Genomic DNA, 12,013 nt, shown 5'->3' on the forward strand with positions numbered 1-12,013 from the left:
AGGAGTAGGGATGTAATTTTCAATGAATAAAATATCTACAAAGATTACTTGGAAAGAAACAAACAAAAGAAACAAGTGAAGAGTACATGGAGCTTGAGGACGGTGAAGACTCAAGGAGTGCAAACCGTGACAACGTGCAACAACGTCAACCAAATGAGGAGCCTCAACCTATTCCCTGAAGATCCACAAGAGAAAGTAGACCTCCAAAAAGGTTTGTTCCTTCCTTCAACCATCTCTTGATCTCAGATTCTGGACAGCCGAAATCATACGAAGAAGCTATGCAACACAATTCAAAGAAGAATGGATAAAGAGCATGCAAGTGGAGATGGACTCATTAGATCGCAACTTAGCATGGGAGTTGGTTCAGTTGCCTAAAGGTAAGCGGCCACTTCAGAACAAATGGGTGTATAAGCTGAAGGAAGAAGGAGGTGGGAAGAAAAGGTACAAGTCTAGGTTTGTGGTAAAAGGGTTTTCTCAAAATAAAGGTATTGACTTCAATGAAATGTTTTCTCCTATTGTAAAAATGAACTCAATTAGGCTTGTCTTAAGCCTTGTGGCTACTCATGATCTAAATCTTGAGAAAATGGATGTAAATACGGCATTCCCTCACGGTGACTTAGAGGAGGAAATTTACATGCTTCAACCAAAGGGGTATGAAGTAAACGTAAGGAGAAAATGGTTTGCAGATTAAAGAAGAGCTTGTATGGTTTGAAGCAAGCATCAAGACAATGGTACTTGAAGTTTGATCGATGGATGCTAGATCATGGATTCAGAACATGCAACTCAGATCATTGCGTTGTCATGCATTTTTTGGATGAGTACAAAGGCCATAAATGATGCCAAAAAAACTTGCTGACCACCCTCATTTATATATATGTACATAGTGCTTCCAGCTTTGAAAGTGTCTGTGTAAAAAACCCTGTACAAAGGCTTGGTTTTGGTCAAGATGTTGGTTGAGTTTTGGGTTGGTCGAGCTTTCAAAAAATAGTTTTTAATGAGAATTCCTAGCCATGCTTGATAGCTTGCAAATCGGACTCTGACATCATGAGTTACACGCACTCGAAGTGGATGGTTTTTCACTTAAAAAGTGACGGCGGATGCACGTGGGAAGATGGCAAGTGGACCGACTTGATGGTTTTTTTAAGCAATGTCATGTTTAGAAATTTTTGGAGTTAGCGAGGTAATAAGCTCCAAGCCGTGCTTTACGGCGCTATATTTGGTGGTCGGGGTCACCCGCTACGCCTCCGAGAAAATGGCTCAGTTTGGGGGCAAAACAGAAATTGTAGGTTTGGACATGGGGAAGTTAGGGAAGTTGGGGAAATCATGCCATGTGGCAATGGAATAAACCCACATGTGGGGGGTTGAGGGGAAAGTGGAGGGTATATATACTAAAGGAGGACTAGTCTATGGTGTACCAAATGGTGAAGGAATGCACTCAAGGCCTTGCAAGGAGGGCTCGTGGGCATTTTGGGAAGCTAGGGGCGCCATGTTGAGTTCCCACCAACCTGGCCAGGCGCCTGGACTTAAATTTTGGTCCCCTGGACACTTTCCTCACCTCCCCCTTGGTCAAAATCACCGACATGGATCTTTCCTTTCCCAAAGAAGGCCAAAAATAGCCCAATTAAAAGGGGAAATGAGAGAGAAAGATGACGAGCTGAGAAAAGGAAGAAGACTCCACTTCAATAAAGTAGAAAATGCCCCCATTATTTTAGCTACATTTTCCTGCACATCCTTTTTGGCCTGAAGAGCAGCCTTAGTGAGAGTTTGGAAAGGCAGTTCATACATTTTGTCTTTTCTTCCCGCTTCTCACGCTACCTATTTGTGTGAGTTGGTTTGCTAAACTCTCTCGCTATTTTTGAACTGACAGTGTCCAGTCTTCTTCAATTGGCTATTCTTGCATGTATGAGTCTCCTTTGCGGGGCAACTTCGACACTCTCTGCACCTGGACACCTCTATTTTGAGGAAACTGAAGAAATATGCCGATTAATTCGTGTGGCGCATTCAAAGCTATGCACATGTCAGGCTCCTCGAATACATCTACAACACAGTCCACCAATGCAAGTAAGCTATCAGTTTTCTTTTAGCTCTTGAATCGTTAATGAGACCTTCCCTCTTTCATTGTTTACTTGCAAAGCATCAGGCTCCTCAAATACATCTGCAACACAGTCCAGCAACCCAAGTAAGCTATCAGTTCTTTTTCAGCTCCTGAATTCCTCCATTGATGTTGTTACTGCATTAATTAGACACACGTTCTTTCATTGTTTACTTGCAAAGCATAAATTTTGGCATTTCTTCATGCTTCTGATCTGAATTGAGGTAATTGAGGTTCAACTTCAGTTTGCTTCATTGTCTTTTACTGGAAGAGTTAATATGTGTAGCGTGCATAATGCACAGTGGATCTACCTCCTTTTGAATGTCACTGTGCAGGTATTGTTGCTCTTTTATGTTATCCTTATAAATTTTGTGGGTGCTAGACTATGGCTGCAAAGATGATATGTGTATTGCGCTCTACTTAATTTTGTTCGAGCTCTTCTTCCTGTTGCATCTGCGAAACCAAGCTATTCTTGCTGCATCTGGAAAACGCTGAACTTTCCAAGGGGATAACGGTAAGTGCTCCTTTACTTGTTTATGTTTTGTTTTGCTTCTGCAAGAATAGAATTTCAAGTTAATTTGTGTCATTTGGAGTGTCCCACATCTTCAATGGGATCAGTACTTTGTTTTCCATCCAATTTAGTAGTTATAATAGTGTTTCATGAAAACCATAGTTTTGGTCATTTCATTAGGAGTGGCTGTAGGGTGCCAGCTGGGATGGTGTTAGAACCTTGCCCAATGTTGAGCTCTACTGTTAGTAAAAGGCACTTGTCTAAGCACAGGCCCATATCTACCTCCGTATGCAAAGCACCACCTGATGCTTGGCAACAAGCTACCGGAGGCGTCGAGAGAACTCCTTGGCTTGACTCTGTGTACTCAAATCGACGCCTTTTGGATGATTACTTCTGATGCGTAGACATCTCAGATGCACAACAAAGGCTCCAACAGTCTGAACCTATTTGATGCGATCTATGGTGTCCTTCACTCCAAGGTGCTGCACTTCTACATCTCCATGATATCCAAAGATTATGTCTTGCCACTGATCGATATGTGGAATAAACTGATTAGGAGAGGGTTTGAAGAAGAGCATGTCATGCCCATTAGCGTCTACTTGTGATTGTAGATTTTCTCGTACACGCATCCAGCAGGTTACGTAAGCAGGCTATTGTGCATGTATAAGCCTGCAATTGTGCGATATATGTTTACCTCTGGTCTCCTCCTCTTGGACGATAGTTGTGACAATATCCATGTGCATACCCATTGACCCGACAAGCCTATGCATTAACCGTGCATTTCCTTCATGAGGGCCTGGCTCACACCCAGAGTGCACTGCAAAGAGCTTGAATATGGCCTTCCCTTCTTGCTGATAACAAAAGCTCTTCTCTTTCTCGCTGTCACGCTTCTTTAGATTTTGCTCCCCCACACGATGACAATGAAGGAGTATGAGCGGAAGTGCGACGCGAGAGAGAGTGTGAGAAGAAGAGCACGACGATATGGTGAACTCGCTCTACTGTAATGTGTAGAGCATAGTGAGTTCTTATTAGGTTTTAACAAAAGAATATGTGTACATACCTGGCGGCCCACCCACTTACCTGGGCGACCACATTGGGCTTTATACCCCAACAACCTCCCACTTAAAGTCCAATGTGGTACTTAAAGTGTGAGAGAAGCTACTATACAAGCTAATATACAAGAGATGTAGAGAAGTGATGTACTACCCTACACCTAACTGCTTGCGAAAATGCGCAAAGCTCTCTGAGGGAAGTCCTTTTGCAAGTAGATCAGTAGGATTTTCTGTGGTGTGAACTTTGACAAGCTGAAGTTGCTTATCCTCGAGCATTTCCCTGATGAAATGATACTTCACATCCACATGCTTTGTCTTTGAGTGGTAAACTGGATTGCGAGCCAATTGTATAGCACTTTGACTATCACAATATAACACAGGCATCTCTTCTTTGATTCCCAAATCTGTTACTAGTCGATTAAGCCAAATTGATTCTTTGCATGCCTCTGATGTTGCAACATATTCAGCCTCTGTAGTAGACTGAGTAACACAATCTTGTAATCTAGAACGCCATGATACTGCTCCACCAGCCAATGTAAAGACATACCCTGACGTAGACCTTTGGTTGTCTAAGTCACCTGCATAATCTGAGTCTGTCAAACCCTTTACACTTAGCTCCTGACTCCCATAGCATATACGCATACTCTTTGTAGCTTTCAGGTATCTCAATATTCCTTTCACTGCCTCCCAATGTTTCTTGCCTGGGTTTGACATGTATCGACTTACTACTCCCACTGCAAATGCAATGTCTGGGCGAGTGGCAATCATTGCATACATCAAACTACCCACTGCAGACGCATATGGAATCTTATCCATTTCAGCATGTTCTTCCTCAGACATAGGACAATCTTGTTTGCTAAGTTTCACATATGGTGGCAATGGAACACTCAATGCCTTTCCCTTCTCCATATTGAAACGTTGCAAAACCTTGTCAATATACTCTGTTTCAGATAACCAAATCAACTTCTTTGATCTGTCTCTCTCAATGCGCATACCAAGTATATGACTTGCCTCACCCATGTCTTTCATGTCAAACGATTTTACCATCTTTGACTTCAAAGCTGCAATTTCTTCCAAGTGCTTGCCAGCAATCAACATGTCATCCACATACAAAATAAGGATCAACCAACTACCATCCTTAGCCTTCTTTGTATATAGACAGTGATCGAACTCACTACGTTTGTAGCCTTGAGAAAGCATAAACTTGTGGAATTTATGGTACCATGCCCTCGGTGATTGTTTTAAGCCATAAAGACTCTTTAACAACTGGCATACCCAATCTTCCTTGCCTTTCTCAACAAACCCTTCTGGTTGCTGCATGTAAATTTCCACATCTAAATCACCATGCAAGAACGTTGTCTTGACATCCATTTGGTGCAACACCAAATCTAATATGGAAACCAATGCAAGAAAGCATCTCAATGTAGTCATTTTGACCACCGGAGAGAAGACTTCATCAAAGTCAATGCCTTGTTCTTGCTTAAAGCCCTTGGCAACAAGCCTTGATTTGTACTTTGGCTGACTATCATGAGCGGTGATCTTATACCTGTAAACCCATTTATAGGGTAGAGCCTTTTTGTCCCGTGGTAATTTAACTTGCTTCCATGTCTGGTTTTTATGCAGAGCTGTCATCTCTGACTGCATGTCCAATTGCCAATTCCCGGAGTCCTTCATTTGCACTGCTTCCTTGTAACATGAAGGCTCATTGCAATCAGTCAACATGACATAGTTCATAGATGGAACAAACCTATCAAGAGGTCGCGTGATACGTGTAGATCTACGCACAATAGGTGGCTCAGGCTCATCCACAACCTGTGGTTCCAATCTATCCTGTCCTTGCTCCTCTTGAGCCCTGACATTTTTTCTTGCACGTGCAGGTCCATCTTCTTGGAAGACAACTCTTCTAATCTCCTCAACCCTCTCTGGTTTAGAATGATATTTGGATTCATTAAAGTGAACATCATTGCTGCGGACAACCTTTTTGGATTCGGGATCCCAAAGTCTGTACCCCATCTCACCAGAATTACCATAGCCTAGAAAGATGCACTTTCTACTCTTTGGCTCAAGTTTGTTCCAAAATTCTTTTGGAACGTGAGTATATGCCTCACAGCCAAAGACTCTGAGATGCTTGTATGAGGGCATTTTGCCTAACCATACCATCTCTGGCACTGAATCCTTCTGCAAAACCTTGCTAGGAGATCTATTTACAAGATGAACAGCTGTTGATGCAGCTTCAGCCCAAAACCCATTTGGCAGCTGTGAATTAGACAACATACTTTTGACCTTCTCTTGTATGGTCCTATTCATCCTCTCAGCAACACCATTTTGAGGAGGATTGTAAGGAGCAGTAAGTTCACATTTTATACCTTTTGACTCACAAAAGTCCTGAAAGGCCTTTGAAACATACTCTCCACCATTGGCAGTGCGTAAGCATTTAAGCTTCTTGCCACTCTGATTCTCCACAAGTGTCACAAATGTTTTGAAAACACTAAACGCTTCATCCTTGTGCTTGAGAAAGTAAACCCATACTTTCCTCGAGTAATCATCTATAAATGTCATAAAGTAAGAAGCTCCCCCTAGAGATAGGTTAGGCATAGGTCCACACAAATCACTATGAACAAGTGCCAACTCTGTATCTCTTCTACTGCTTCTATGCTTATGTGGCTGCTGTGTTTGCTTACCATACAGACAATGTTCACAGAATTCAAAATCATTAAATGAAAAGCCAGGCAAATAACCAGAACGAGACAAGATTTCCATTCCCTTCTTGGACATATGTCCTAACCGGCAATGCCAGAAAGAAACGTTCGGCTGCTCGGTTACATTGATTACATTTTTAGAGACATTTGATACATAAATCATGTAAAGTCCTCCAGACTTTACTCCATGTGCTACTGTCATAGAACCCTTGGATATCTTCCACATGTTCTGTCCAAAAGTGGTTACGTAGCCAGCATCATCAAGTAAACCTGTGTTGATCAAGCTCTTTGTAATTGCGGGAACATGTCTCACATTCTTCAGCGTGAAAGAAGAGCCATTCTGAAACTTCAATTGAACATCTCCAACACCTAAGATCTCACATGTCTGCCCATTGCCTAGCCGAACATGATCTTTAGTGGTCACATAAGAAGTAAACCACTCCTTGTTTGGAGACACATGAAGTGATGCCCCTGAGTCTATAATCCAGTCACTCAGTGCATTTCCATCAGATGTTGTAAGAAGAGCTGAGTCCATTGTATTCTTCAATAAGTAGATGTCTCCTGACACTAGACTGTCATCCTCTGCAACAGTATTTGTCACATTTATTTCTTGAATCTTCACTGAGGACTTGTTCTTCTCACCATGGTCTTCAGCTTTCTCTTTGCCTTTTTCTGCTTTCCATTCTCTGCAGTCTCTTTTCATGTGACCCTTCTTGCCATAATGGTAGCATTCTATGTCACTCTTAACTTTAGCACTGCGGGACTTGCTACGAGACTGATTCCTCTTTCCACCTTTGTACTTTTCTTTGGTACTTCCCCTGACAACTAAGGTTGTTCCTTTGCCTTTGTCCATTGTCTTTCTATTGGTTTCTTCAGTAAGCAGACTTCCTTCTACACCTGCTATGTCCAAACCATCTGGAGGTGCAGAATTACTCAAAGCTGTGCGAAAAGTGTCCCAACTTTCCAGCAATGTGATCAACAGGAACATAGCTCTAACAGGTTCATCAAACTTGACACCTTGAGCTGACAACTGACTATAGATTATGTTGAATTCATTCAGATGATTGGACATAGGTGTCCCTTCTTTCATCTTCAAGTCAACAAGCTTCTTAAGCCAGTATACCTGTGAAGCTGCACTCTGCTTCTCATAAAGATCACTCAGCTTTAACCATGCTTGATAAGCCGGCATCTCGTTTGCTACATTGAAGTAAACGCTTTCTGCCAAAGTCAGCATAATGGTAGAAAGTGCCAATTCATCCATTTCGCTCCATTCATCTTCGTCCATATCTTCTGGTTTTATCCCCTTGAGCTTTATAGGTTTTATCTGCTTCTTTTGTACCAACACATGCCAAATCTGCTGCTTCCACAATGGGAAATTGGTTCCATCCAGCTTCTTGATATTGCAAAGAGCAGTGTCCTGTGATCCAGCCATAGCTACGCTTCACAGTAGTTTACTTTCCTGGGAAAAATTCGGCAGAGTTTCCCCTGTAAACTGACCTCTGAACCAATATCAACCTGTCAAATGAACCAAGAAAGCTTCACACTCTGCAGAAATTTTGGCAGAGTCTCCTTTGTAAAATGGATTTGGTGTACTAAAAAGAGACCAAAAAACAGCTCAAAAACACTGTCTCTCTGACACTGTAAGCTGTGGGTAAACCTGTCCTGCACCTGTACTGTCTCTGACTGTCCTGTCACTGTCCTGTAAGCATAGACTACGACAATGCCTCAACGGCAGTAAAGCAAAGATGCAATCCCAACTGTCTAACTCACAGTCAATACATCCCAGCTGCCTATCTAAGGGTGCTCGAGGGATCGCTCCAAGACCTGTATCACCGAAAGGATCTCAACATTCGAGAATTCCCCAGCTCAATAAAACCTCACTCCACCCTCAACAAAGGCTGCAGTAAATCTGACAGTACATAGACTTCCCACAAAGTCATACATCCACAAATTTCCCAATGTATGCTGTAACCGTTGCGGCGGTTGTTTGTTGCGTGACTCACAGCCAGCAAACCCTCAACAGACATACATCATCTCTGACAATACATCCCATGTGGAAGTACCTGCAATGTCAAGATGAAATCTGGAATATCAAGCAGCAAACACAAGCTACCTGATGAACTAGTGGATGTCGCCAACAGACTGTGTGTAGATGCATCCGTGTTGTATGTGACACGCCTCCAAGAACTGTGAGCCCTCCTTCGATGTATAGACAGCCACAAATCAACACTCTAGGAGTGTCCATATCCTCATCACCTGCAGTCGTAGGCCGAAAATCCCAAATTTGCAAAGTCGGATCTGCACCCGTCGAGACCACGTAGTCGAAAATGGCCTGTGCAGACCTTTGTCGAAGCCGAACGGTGGCCGAGATGACCTCAGAATGAAATTCTGACAACACGAAGACCTTCGGGGCCTCCCACGAGATTTGGGGCCGTGTCTTTGCCTGTCGAATTTCACTCCAATCTGAGTTGGTGACTCTAGCCTCCTGCAGTGCTGCCCCGAGCCTCGATCTGAGCTTTGATACCAGTTGAAGGAGTACGAGCGGAAGTGCGACGCGAGAGAGAGTGCGAGAAGAAGAGCACGATGATATGGTGAACTCGCTCTACTGTAATGTGTAGAGCATAGTGAGTTCTTATTAGGTTTTAACAAAAGAATATGTGTACATACCTGGCGGCCCGCCCACTTACCTGGGCGACCACATTGGGCTTTATACCCCAACAGACAATAGTAATCTTTCACTTCAGCTAGAAAGGGTTTGAATCTTACGTGCTTTTGCCGAATGCAAAGCACCACCTGATGCTTGGCAGCAAGCTGCTGGAGGCGCTGAGGGACCTCCTGGGCTTGACTCTGTGTACTCAAATCAACGCGTTTTGGATGATTGCTTCTGATGCGCAAACATCCCAGATGCACAACAAAGAGCAAGAAGTGACACATACCTTAACATATGCTTCAAGGATGCCATAAAGCTTGGCTCCAACAGTCCAAACCTGTCTGATGCGATCTATGGTGTCCTTCACTCCAAGGTGCTACAGATCTACATCTCCATGATATCGAAAGATTATGTCTTGCCACTGATCGATATGCCCATGCTAGCCCTCAAAAACATCTACATCCCTGCATCAATGCATACAATGGATAGCCCAAGCTGGCCTAAACCTGATCCTGATGCAGTGGTATGAATCAACCAACCCACTTTTGCTAGTCTCATTCTGAGCATCGGGAACATCATCACAATCCTCCATCCCTCTGACTTATCCTCCTCCTTAGGAGACGAGCAGAACCTCAAGATATGGAACTCCTGCCAACGTATATGTAATGAGCTATTTCTAGTATTTCTATCCTACAAAGCATGCCTCGCAGCCATAAGTGGATCCCTACTCCTTAATGTCTCAGCCCATTCCATGTCAAGTGCATCTTGATAACAAGGGATTTGATTCATCAAGTATGTGCAGTCCAAATAAACAAGAGTAACCTCCCCAAAACCACAAACACATCGCGCACAATTACATAATGACAAGAAATTGATGGCTCTGTCCTGTTGTTGTCCTGCCCCTTTTTGATGCTTTTTTATGTCTTGTCTTCTTTAATCTCTACTTGTGCTTGTAGCTTGTCCTGTATACGCTTCCAGCAGGTTACATAACGAGGTTATTGTGCATGTATAAGCCTGCATCTGAGCACAAGTGCACAGGCACGTGCGTACGTACATGTTTTGTCTTCTTTGAACTCTTTTTACCCTGTCATGTTGATGTCCTTCCCCTTTCTGATGCTTTCGTGTGTCATTGTGCGTATGCACATGCATAGACACACATTGACTTCGAGTAATGCATAGACACAGATTGATCAAAACGTCCAAGTAATGCCGCTAGTGTCCATCACCCACCTCTTGGCTGAGAATGGCTGTTAACCCTCACGGCACACGGACACCCTATGATCTATAAACGTTGTATTATTTAGAGTCAGGTACCGGGCTTGTCGGACCAAGAGGAACAGGGTAAGGGTGATCGCCGATGACAGGCGCACTCTAACTGGAATATTCAAGGAGTTAGTTGGCTAAGTATGGGTGCCCAAGTGTGAATGGGGTGAGCTCATATAAAAGCCACTAAACCTAATTTTTACTCATTCTCTCATTGTGCAATAGAAGCCGCTCTTGCTCCATCTCCACCTTCTCCTTCACCATATCCTTGTGTGTGTGTGTACGTGAGAGAGAGAGAGTGTGTGTGTGAGTGTGTGTGTGTGTGTGTGTGTGTGTGTGTGTGTGTGTGTGTGTGTGTGTGTGTGTGATCGAGCGTTGCGGCGGCACGACGGCGGCGAGGCGGTTGAGCGCGGCGTAGCGGCGTCTCCCTCTTCTTCACGGCGCGGGAATCCTTCATTCGCAACTACGCAGGAAGGTGAGCGACACACCATTCTTCCTTGTGAGCTTGTCTGTTGTATGACTGTGTGCTAGGAGCCTTTGTGGCTCGCACACGGCGCGTAGCAAGTCCCTAGCCTTGACATTTTTGGCGCCGCTGTCGGGGAGCTACTGCGCGTGAAGCTCCAATGGCGACCTGTAAATTGTATTGAAGCTATTTTTTATGTAGGAAAGGCGCGGCTTAAGTTTGATTATTGTTGTTATGCAAAAACAGTAGAGAAAGACACAGTGTTGTTGACTACATTCAAGTTTTCTGTGTTCTGTTAAGCTCTGTTTTGCTAGTTCTATTAAGCTCAGATTTCAGCTTACACAGTTAGCATTTCTTGCGTTTCTGCGTTTTCTGCATTTTCTGGTTTGCACTGCACAGTTCTGTCAAGTTTCAATTTTCTACATTTTCTGTGTTTTCTGGTTTGTGCACAGTTAGACGCACAGTTAGTTAATTAAGTGGGTTAGTAATTAGGTGAACCACTGATTAGCAGGTCAGTAGATAGGTGAGACAGTAAATAGTTAGGTGAGGTCAACGCGCACCAAAACGCGTACCAAATAAAATTAAAAAAATAAATATAAATATAAAAAAATTCGAAAAATAAAAACGTGAGTGAGGGGGAGGTTATAAAAACGGACGGGTTGGTTTGTATAAAATTGAGATCCGGATCGGGATCATTTGACCCAATCCCAATCCCAATCCCGAGCCCAGGCCCAGGCTCTGTCTCTGTCTTATGATATAGGGTAGTCTCACTCCTATATATATAGGCTAGACTCACAAGGAGGGAGTGAGGAATGTGGGATAAGTCCTACACTCTCCTCTCCTTCATTGCACACTAGGACTTGCTATTTGGAGCCTAGTTCCCCAGCTAGGAAAAGACTGTTTTGGGCTTTTCTGGAGCAAAATAGAACCAAACGGTGGGCTGTAAAGCACAACGCGTCCCTCCTAGCGATACGCTCGTTTCGAGCTGTCACACGGCCCATTCCACGACACGCTCTAAAAAATCTAGCAAAAAAACAAACAAAAAACACGCAAAAAACTAGTCACAAGGCCTCCTAGAGCAGCTTTTTGACACCTTAGGGTATCAAAAGCACATGCACTTACGCTCTGGGCGGGTGCTAGAACACGAGCATATTATGGGTGCCTCTGTTCATACGGACACCCATTACCCATCCACGATAGGCTCTAGACCCTCAGCGGGGACACAAGGTAGCACCACCCAAGACCCTAAAATAGCCGCTAGTGATTCCTCCTCCGACTCAGAA

The 12,013-nt window shown here is 43.6% G+C and overlaps 1 pseudogene; it reads right to left on the bottom strand.

Annotated features, from left to right (window-relative positions):
- Positions 1-2,069: 2,069 nt before the first annotated feature.
- On the bottom strand, positions 2,070-9,596 carry LOC147451350 (uncharacterized; annotated as a pseudogene).
- Positions 9,597-12,013: the final 2,417 nt, after the last annotated feature.

Source organism: Adiantum capillus-veneris, chromosome 9 (genome assembly GCF_014529385.1).
Source record: "Adiantum capillus-veneris isolate H3 chromosome 9, ASM1452938v2, whole genome shotgun sequence".
Classification (NCBI taxonomy): Eukaryota; Viridiplantae; Streptophyta; class Polypodiopsida; order Polypodiales; family Pteridaceae; genus Adiantum; species Adiantum capillus-veneris.